An 11,433-nucleotide genomic window follows, 5' to 3' on the forward strand; every position below is an offset into this window, starting at 1 on the left:
TATAATGAAGACCCGTGATATATAGTGATAAGGTAACGATTAAAAAATTATAAATTTAAATATATAATAATATAATGAAGACCCGTGCATCGCGCGGTAAAGCAAGTATATAATAAATCTAAATAGATCGAGGATTAATTTACAACCATTATTTGTTTGCCCCATTTCGTCCTGGAATCCTGGGTTTGTAAACTAATATAAATTTTATATTTAATTATTTATTTTAGTTACATTTATTTATGTTTCTAATTTGTAATTAGTCTAATACTGTAGGCAATTAGTCGTGCTTTTAAATATTGCAATATGTAGTAATCCAGTTTGTATTTTGTGGCGCCCTCCAAACCCGGGTCAGAAGTTTGGGGTCCACACACACACACCTTATTTATAACCTGCTTATAACAATGATAAAGATAATAATATGCAGTGACCCTACTTACCAACTACCACGGACCGCAATAGGTTAAAGTATGCACACAAGCCAAACACACTTACTTATATTACAAACCGTTCAAATCCCAACTATCCAAACTCAGAACTGAGTATTAAACATTATTACAAATTTTTACAAACTTAAATTACTTCCAAAAGAAGCCTACTTGCTCAACTCGATCAACCTGAACCCCTAGCTCTCGCGCTGGACTGGGGATCTTCGGTACCAACCGGTTCCTTCTTAACTGGAAAAGAACATAAACAACATTGCACAAATGAGCTAACTAGCTCAGCAAGTCACAATGACAAAACTGAGAATAATGATCATCAGGTAAATATGGTTACGATAACAAGTGAACAATGGGTTATGATTTAGAATTGGATATTATATTTTCATTTTAAAAACTAAGGTTAGGCTGCTGATCAGTCACGCACTAACCCCGAGCAAAACACACAGCACTGCTCTAACTACTAGATCCAAGGCACACATTGGCCTAACTTGACCATTATATGGTCTGACCACGAATCTGGTCCATAATTTATAAAAACAATCCAATTCTACCATAATAACAGAATAAGCAGTAATAAACAATAAACAAGATCATTAATAACATTGGACGTTCAATAATGAAAATGGTTTCAATCTGCATAAAGATCAATATGGCATTTCTAAAGCTTGGCTGTTAGGTAGTGAAAGAATTGGATAACAAAAGAATCAGTGTTTCAGGATTTCAAGGATTTGGTCTTTTAAAACATAAGATACAATGGTTTGAGTGTGTAGGCAATCTGGTTCAGTGTTTGATAATTAGTTTGTATGTATTTGTGGAGTAGTATCGTACATTTGAGGTTCGTATTTGAGTATACAACAATCAATGGTTTAGAAAGAATCAGGTTTATAGCTCAAGATTAATAACTGGAATCAGGGTTTAGGGTTTAGTGCTTCAAAGCACTTGCAATATAAAACAGGACTATCAATCACTATAATATCTTGAGAAAGTTCAGAACACCTGCCTGGTACTAGCTTATTATACTGTACTCGCTTTCAGTTACGACTATCTTACTCCTCGACTACCTGTTTCCCTTTCCTACGCCTTGCCTCTTCTGCTCACATATCATAAGCATCTATCAATATTCAACTCATACGATTCTATTCAACACATACTTCTATCTACCCTTCGTTTCACCCAAATCCGATTAACGGATTGAAGGTTACGCAATAAACAAGTAAACATCCAATATACAGACCGACAATTAACCAACAAGTCACATATAACACATAACACGTCACATAATCAATTATATATCATTTATAAAGAAGTCTCGGGTCATAAATAGGCTTTCGGATATTTAAAATGATTTTTAAAACATTTTTCGGAATTAAAACAGATCGTTGAATCAATTTCGAAGTAGTAAACAGGGTTCGGTTGGCCAATTTTGGCTTCAAAACAATTTCATAATAATTATCGAGTCTTGAAAATAATTTAAAATAATATTTTAAAGCTCGAAACTATTTTTCGAAAATTTTTAAATCATTTTTAAATAATTAAATCTAATTAAATAATTAATTAAAATCAATTAATAATTAATTAAATCAATTAATCAATCAATTTTTGAATTAATTGACCAATTAATCAATTAAAAATTAACTGAAATTAATTAACTAATTAATTCAGATTTATTTTTGAATTAAAAATAATTTTCGGAATTAAAATAATAATTTTTGAAATTTTTCAAAAATTAAAATCGAATTTTTATAATAAAAATAAATAGGAAATATGATTTTTGAATATTTTTAAAACAGGAATCCAAAATTTGCAAGTTGTGGAAACCTCAGGGACCTAAATTCATCGTTTTTAAAACTACAGGTACTAAACTGCAATTTTGACAGGGGTCGCCGGAAAAACTTCGGGGATGGCCGGAGAATACGTTCCCGGCATCCTCACCCCACCACAAGCTCCAGATATGATCTTCAGGCAACCAGGAATTGATTCATGCAATTAAAACACAACAATCATCCCTGTCCTGGCCGGAAATTGGCCAAGAACATCCCCGGTTTCCGGCGAACTTCGCAAATTTTCAAAATACAACTCCCTTCGATTCAGACATCCTCTGTTAACGAGCTATATACCAATCGATTGCAAATTTCATAAGGAACATAACCCACTATAAATCAACAGCTAATAACCCCTAAATCAAAAAGCCCCAAATTTCAATTGAAAACATTCATACGGGTTATAAACCCTAATTTTAAAATTCGAGAATTAAACCCACTTTTGAGCATGTTATTGAACTCCAAATCAGACGTATGACATATGAAAATCATGAGGAAAACAAGCTCTACAACATGCAAGCATCAAATCATACAAACAATCATCCGAACAAAAATTCATATTTTTAATAAAATTAATTCGAAATTAAATAATTTTTCAGAAAATAAACGTTGATTTCTGCAGTGATTTGGAACACAGAATCTGATAGAACACCTCAAGACCTTTGGATTGAGTACTCGAGCTTTTCAAATGGACTCCGGTAACACCTCCGATTGTTAGTTTGATTCTTAGAAATTTATATGAATATAGGAATTTTCTCTGAAAATTTATATAATTACTAACTGCAAATGATTTTTGATACGAAATAAAATACGATAAAGGCTATTTATAATTACGGAAAATTAGTATCCCGTTGGATCATTCCGGATATAAAACGGTACGTTTATTTATAAAAACCGATCCAAACGGTATCGGTTTTCGGGACAATTATCCACATCAGTGCAATTTGTACTGCGGTCTTGGTCTCAGCGCCTGGTTACACATACTACGAGGTGATAATTGGGATAGTTTAATAAAAATCTCCCGTTTATCGAAAATACGAGTTTTATTAATTTACCGAAACGAATATTGTATCGAAAATATTACGCCGGGACCCGCGCAGGACAAACCGTACGCCGGATCGAAAAAGTGGAAACATGGAATATGCTCGAAATATTATAATTAGGTTAGGATGGAGTTCTCGGAAGAGTTTCGGGTTCCAAAAATGTAACAACGGATGACGTCGGTTGGTTCCCGTTTTTATCAAATAGATTTTAAATACTCGGAAAAAGATTTTATAAATTTCATATGATCCTTATAAATCCATAAATCAACATAAAAATAATTAGGAAGATATGACAATTATCTATATATTATTTTAGACATATAAAAATTAAAATACTCAATTAATAATATCTTTAAACATCCAAACACATTTAACACTTAATAATTAACTCACAGAATAGATACTGAACACATATATTAATTATTTATTAGCAAAAATAATTACACAATATATCCCGGATATTACATCCTTCCCCCCTTCAAAGGATTCTGTCCTCAGAATCTCCTAAGAAAACAAATGAGGGTACTTTTCTCTCATATCACTTTCTAACTCCCAGGTTGACTCTTCAACCTTTGGGTTTCTCCATAACACTCTTACTAGCTTTACCACTTTATTTCTTAATACCTTTTCTCTTTTCTCTAAAATCTCTATCGGACTTTCTACATATGACAAATCTGCCAGAAGCTCTATTAGCTCATATTTTATTACATGCCTGGAGTCTGGATTATATTTCTTAAGCATTGATACATGAAAAATATTGTGAATGTGCTCCATGTGCGGAGGTAACGCCAACTCATAAGCTACTTTTCCAACGCGCTTTAGAATCTCAAAAGGTCCGACATATCTTGGGCTCAGCTTTCCTTTCTTTCCAAACCTCGTTAGTCCCTTCCACGGTGATACTTTCAGTAATACCAAGTTTCCTTCTTCGAATTCCATGTCTTTCCTGGACTGGTCTGCATATTTCCTTTTACGGTCCTGTGCGGCTATCAATCTCTTTTGGATAATTCCAACCACTTCTTTTGTCTTCTTTACTAGTTCAGGTCCAAGTATTTTGCGTTCTCCTACTTCGTCCCAATACACTGGAGATCTGCATTTACATCCATAAAGGGCTTCATAGGGTGGCATCCCAATACTGGCATGATAACTGTTGTTATAAGCAAACTCTACCAGAGGTAAATGCTCGTCCCAACTTCCTTTGAAATCAATAGCATAAACACGTAACATGTCCTTAATCGTCTGAATCGTTCTTTCACTTTGGCCGTCTGTCTGGGGGTGATAAGATGTACTCATATTCAGTCTTGTTCCCAAATATTCTTGAAAACTTTTCCAAAATCTTGAATTAAATCTTGGATCTCGATCAGATATGATAGACACAGGAATTCCATGACGAACTACAATTTCCTTCAGGTACATATGGACCAACTTGTCGAGTGAAAATCTTTCATTTATAGGCAGAAAATGAGCTGACTTGGTAAGTCTATCCACTATAACCCAAATGGCATCATGATTAGCCCTTGTCCTTGGTAATCCAACTATGAAATCCATGGCAATATGTTCCCACTTCCACTCTGGAATCTCCAATGGCTGTCGCAATCCACTTGGTCTTTGATGTTCGGCTTTAACTCTCTGACATGTATAACATCTGTTAACCCATTCCGCAGTTTCCCTCTTCATATCTGGCCACCAATAACTTTCTTTTAAATCTCTGTACATTTTGGTACTCCCTGGATGGATGGAATATCTTGAATTATGTGCTTCCTGTAAAATTTCATTCTTTAGCTCCGTCACCGGTGGAATCCAAATTCTTGAAGAAAACCTAAGAATACCTTGATCATCCTTCTGCGTGCACAATTCCTCACCTACCAAACAATTTATATCTTGATCCATTACATCTTCCTGACACTTCTTTATTTTCTCTAGCAACTCCGGCTGAAAAGTCATACTGTACACTTTTGCTTCATTAGGCCTACAAACTTTAATCTCCAAATTCAGTTTCTAAAATTCCTTATATATCTCTTCAGGTACTGATAACGCATTTAACTTTTCCTTCCGACTCAACGCGTCTGCTACAACATTCGCTTTACCGGGATGATAATTAATCGAGCAGTCATAATCCTTGATCAATTATAACCATTTCCTTTGCGTCATATTAAGCTCCTTCTGAGTGAATATGTACTTTAAGTTTTGTGATCCATGAAAATCTCACACTTTTCTCCATACAGATAATGTCTCCAAATTTTCAAAGCAAAAACTATGGCTGCTAGCTCTAAATCATGAGTAGAATATTTTTGTTCGTGTGGTTTCAATTGCCTTGACGCATACGCATTCACCTTATCGTGCTGCATTAGAACACATCCTAGTCCTTTCTGAGAAGCACCGCTATAAATTACGAAATTCCCTTGATCGTCTAGAAGTGACAAAACAGCTGTGATTAATCGTTGCTTCAATTTCTGAAAACTTTCTTCGCACTTGTCGTTCCATATAAACTTTTCATTCTTCCGTGTAAGCTTTGTCAATGGTATTGCAATCCTTGAAAATTTTTGAACGAATCGACGATAATATCCCGCTAATCCCAAGGAACTTCTTACCTCGATGGGTGTTCTCGGTCTTTCCCAGTTTGTAATTGCCTTGATCTTTGCTGGGTCCACTTTGATCCCTTCATTACTGACTATGTGTCCTAAGAACTGAACTTCCTGTAGCCAAAACTCACACTTCGAGAATTTAGCATATAACTTCTTTTTCCTTAAAATCTCCAAAGCTGTTCTCAGATGTTCCGCATGATCCCCTTCCGCCTTTGAATCAATCAAAATATCGTCTATAAACATAATAACGAACTTGTCCAAGTATTCCTTGAAAATTCTGTTCATCAGATCCATAAACGCTGCCGGGGCGTTGGTCAATCCAAAAGACATCACTAAAAATTCGTAATGTCCATACCTTGTTCTGAAAGCTGTCTTCAGTATATCTTCTGGCTTAATCTTCAGTTGATGATATCCCGATGTTAAATCAATCTTGGAGAAGTACTTGGCTCCCTTCAGTTGATCAAACATATCATCAATTCTGGGTAACGGATACTTGTTCTTGATTGTAAGCTTGTTGAGCTCCCTATAGTCGATGCACAGTCTCATGCTTCCATCTTTCTTCTTGAAAAATAATACCGGGGCTCCCCACGGGGATACACTAGGTCTGATTACTCCTTTCTCTAACAGCTCTTGCAATTGCTTCGCTAGCTCTTTTATCTCAACAGGCGCCATCCTATACGGGGCCTTAGATACCGGTTCTGTTCCAGGTGCTAAGTCAATTGCAAACTCAATTTCTCTATCTGGAGGAAGTCCTGGTAACTCGTCGGGAAACACGTCTGGAAATTCATTCACTACTGGAATATCTTCAAGTTTCGCTGGCTCCTGACTCCTATCAATCACATATGCCACGAAATGCTCGCATCCTTGTCATAGTAATTTCTTGGCTTAAATCATCGTTAAGAACTTCTTTACTTGTTTCTGGCCCTTGAACGTTACTATTCTTTCATCTGGCGTTTTCACCATTACCTTCTTATTTCGACAATCTATCTAGGCATCGTGCTTAGATAACCAATCCAATCCTAAGATAACGTCAAATTCTCCTAACTTAAATGGTATCAAATCTACACAAAACTTACTACCAGAAATCTCAATCTCACAATTCCCACAAACTTGATTAACAGATACTCATTCTTGATTTGCCAATTCCACAGTCATTATTTCATTTAAATACTCAACTGAACAATTTAACTTACTAATAAAATCTCGTGAAATAAATGATCGAGTTGCTCCCGAATCTATTAACACTTTAGCACATAAAGAATTCACATTAAGCGTACCTGCCTCGACATACGTATCCTGGATAGCATCCTTCACAGACATGTCAAAAACTCTAGCCCTTGGAGTCTCATTCACTGCTGGAGTAGACCCCATAATCCTCTATGCATTACTGACTGGGGCTGGTGTCTTGCAATCCCTGGCTATATGTCCTGGTTTCCCACATTTAAAGCACGTAAATCCAATGGCTAGAACCTTCACTGCTGGATTCCGGATAGACTGATCCTTATTTGCTAGCTCTCTTGCTGGCTGATTTCGGCACTCCCTTGAATAATGCCCTTTCTGATTGCACTTGAAACAAACTACATTCAACTTATTACAAACTCCCCCATGCTTCTTCCCACATACTTGACAATTTGGAAAAGTAAATCTCAACTGATTTGGTTGATTCGCATTAACTGGACGGTTGCCCTGGCTTCCGTCGCCTGCATTTTGTCTCTTGAAATTAAAATTTCTTCCTGGCTGAAACTTGCCCTTCTTAAAATTTGAAAACTTCCCTGGTTGTGACTGACCTTCATTTCCTTCAAATTTCCTTTTCTTGCTTTCTTTCTCCTTCTGTGACATCTCACTCTCTGTTTCTGCGATCATAGCCTTCTGTACAACTCCTGCGTAAGTATCCAATTCAAAAATGGCTACCTTCCCTCTGATCCATGGTTTCATACCTTGCTGGAATCTTTTAGCCTTCTTCCTGTTAGTATCCACATACGACGGCACATACCTTAACAATTCCTCAAACTTACTCTCATAATCTATCACCGACATGTTTCCTTGCTTTAGTTCTAAAAACTTCAACTCCATCTGGTCTTGGACAAACTGAGGAAAATACTTTTCTAAAAATAATTCCTTAAACCTCTCCCAAGTAATAACATCTGTACTTTCCAATGTCTTCACCATCTCCCACCAATAGGTGGCCTCATTCTTCAAGTAGTAACTTGCAAACTCAACCTTCTGTTCGTCCTTTACTTTTACTAAGGCAAATGCCTTCTCTATCTCCTTTAACCAAACATTTGCTTCAATCGGTTCTAAGGAACCCTTGAATTCGGGTAGGTTTACTGCCTGAAAAGTTTTAAAAGTTACCTGGGGATTGGTCTGTCTTTATTGTTGTGCCAGGTGAACTGTTTGTTGGGCCAAGATTTGAAGAATCTGGGCTATTGCTGGGTCTATAGGTCCTGGGTTTGCATTCTGGTTTGTATCATCTTGGTTGTTATTATTGTTGTTGGTTTCTTCATTCTGGGTGTTGGTGCGGGTATTTCTTCTGGGAGGCATTTTCTGTAAAGAATCAAACAACTTATTTAGCTTTTAAATCAAATTCTTTGCATAAAAGAAAAGTTTTGTAAAACAGAAATATCTCTTTTTGAAAACAGTTATAACTAAGTAAATTGCATGCTTCTTTACAGAATATAAACAGTTATGAAAAACAGGGTGCATGGTATCACAGGGGTATAACTGGTGCAATAAATAAGGTAAAGTAAAACAGGTGCAGTAAAATGAATGATAATACTGGAAAGGAAAAGGTACTGATATATATAGATCAAAAGTTTTGGGTAGTACAAGCGTAAAGACGCTTCGGAAGTAAAAGCAAAAGGGTACAACAACCTACTCACTAGTCAGCATAGTTAGTCTATAAATACAACTCAAAAGTCTACCGATACACACTACACACTACTGTACATACTACATAACCATCACAATACTGCTCAGCATCTCTAGATCTCTAACTCATGGCAAGTCTGGACCTCTAATCTCCTCAAGCTCCTCTAGAACCCACTTAGCCCACTCCACTAGGAAATTAGGGGTGATGTCCTCATGTGTAGCCTCAGCAATCCTCACTGCAGCTCTCTACGAAATGCCTGGATCCTCTCTCTGACTCGCCTCTCACCACTCCCAATCTCTCTGGTACGCATAATATGTAGTAACTCCTGAATCTGACCCTGTAGGAATCGCTGCTCCATAAGGCAAGCCTCAAACTGATGATATGGGACAGGATAGGAAGAGAACTAGAAAGGTACTCCTGTAACTGAGTGACTAGTAAAGCCTGAATCACCAGGTGGGGGTCCTCTGATAGGTGGCCTCATGCTTGGAGGTGGAATAGCCTGCAATGGTACGGGCTGCAACACAGGTGGAGGTAGTATAGCCAACACTGGTGGAACAACAGGACGTGGATCCGAAGACGGTACTCCAACTGAAGGCTCTGAGTGATCAACTAATACGGGGATGAAATAGACGGCTATCGCTGCTATCTGAAATCATATCGCAATATAAGAATCTCGAACCACAACGCGAATTACACTAATACCTGTTATACCAAAGCACTCAACCTCTCGACGTTCTATCTTTCTATTCCTTACTTCTAATCCTAACCCTCTACCCATTCCCGTCAATCCTAGGCTTGTGTCAGTGACTTATAACCTGTAGCTCTGATACCAAACCTGCGGTGCCCTCCAAACCCGGGTCAGAAGTTTGGGGTCCACACACACACACACCTTATTTATAACCTGCTTATAACAATGATAAAGATAATAATATGCAGTGACCCTACTTACCAACTACCACGGACCGCAACAGGTTAAAGTATGCACACAAGCGAAACACACTTACTTATATTACAAACCGTTCAAATCCCAACTATCCAAACTCAGAACTGAGTATTAAACATTATTACAAATTTTTACAAACTTAAATTACTTCCAAAAGAAGCCTACTTGCTCAACTCGATCAACCTGAACCCCTAGCTCTCGCGCTGGACTGGGGATCCTCGGTACCAACCGGTTCCTTTTTAACTGGAAAAGAACATAAACAACATCGCACAAATGAGCTAACTAGCTCAGCAAGTCACAATGACAAAACTGAGAATAATGATCATCAGGTAAATATGGTTACGATAACAAGTGAACAATGGATTATGATTTAGAATTGGATATTATATTTTCATTTTAAAAACCAAGGTTAGGCTGCTGATCAGTCACGCACTAACCCCGAGCAAAGCACACAGCACTGCTCTAACTACTGGATCCAAGGCACACATTGGCTTAACTTGACCATTATATGGTCTGACCACGAATCTGGTCCACAATTTATAAAAACAATCCAATTCTACCATAATAACATAATAAGCAGTAATAAACAATAAACAGGATCATTAATAACATTGGACATTCAATAATGAAAATGGTTTCAATCTGCATAAAGATCAATATGGCATTTCTAAACCTTGGCTGTTAGGTAGTGAAAGAATTGGATAACAAAAGAATCAGTGTTTCAGGGTTTCAATGATTTGGTCTTTCAAAGCATAAGATAGAATGGTTTGAGTGTGTAGGCAATCTGGTTCAGTGTTTGATAATTAGTTTGTATGTATTTGTGGAGGAGTATCGTACATTTGAGGTTCGTATTTGGGTATACAACAATCAATGGTTTAGAAAGAATCAGGTTTACAGCTCAAGATTAATAACTAGAATCAGGGTTTAGGGTTCAGTACTTCAAAGCACTTGCAATATAAAACAGGACTATCAATCACTATAATATCTCGAAAAGTTCAGAACACTTGCCTGGTACGAGCTTATTATACTGCACTCGCTTTCAGTCACGACTGTCTTACTCCTCGACTACCTGTTTCCCTTTCCTACGCCTTGCCTCTTCTGCTCACATATCATAAGCATCTATCAATATTCAACTCATACGATTCTATTCAACACATACTTCTATCTACCCTTCGTTTCACCCAAATCCGATTAACGGATTGAAGGTTACACAATAAACAAGTAAACATCCAATATACAGACCGACAATTAACCAACAAGTCACATATAACACATAACACGTCACATAATCAATGATATATCATTTATGAAGAAGTCTCGGGTCATAAATAGGCTTTCAGATATTTAAAATGATTTTTAAAACATTTTTCGGAATTAAAACAGATCGTTCAATCAATTTCGAAGTAGTAAACAGGGTTCGGTTGGCCAATTTTGGCTTCAAAACAATTTCATAATAATTATCGAGCCTTGAAAATAATTTAAAATAATATTTTAAAGCTCGAAACTATTTTTCAGAAATTTTTAAATCATTTTTAAATAATTAAATCTAATTAAATAATTAATTAAAATCAATTAATAATTAATTAAATCAATTAGTCAATCAATTTTCGAATTAATTGCCCAATTTATCAATTAAAAATTAACTGAAATTAATTAACTAATTAATTCAGATTTCTTTTGAATTAAAAATAATTTTCAGAATTAAAATAATAATTTTTGAAATTTTCAGAAATTAA

Source organism: Apium graveolens, chromosome 1 (genome assembly GCF_009905375.1).
Source record: "Apium graveolens cultivar Ventura chromosome 1, ASM990537v1, whole genome shotgun sequence".
NCBI classification, from domain to species: domain Eukaryota; kingdom Viridiplantae; phylum Streptophyta; class Magnoliopsida; order Apiales; family Apiaceae; genus Apium; species Apium graveolens.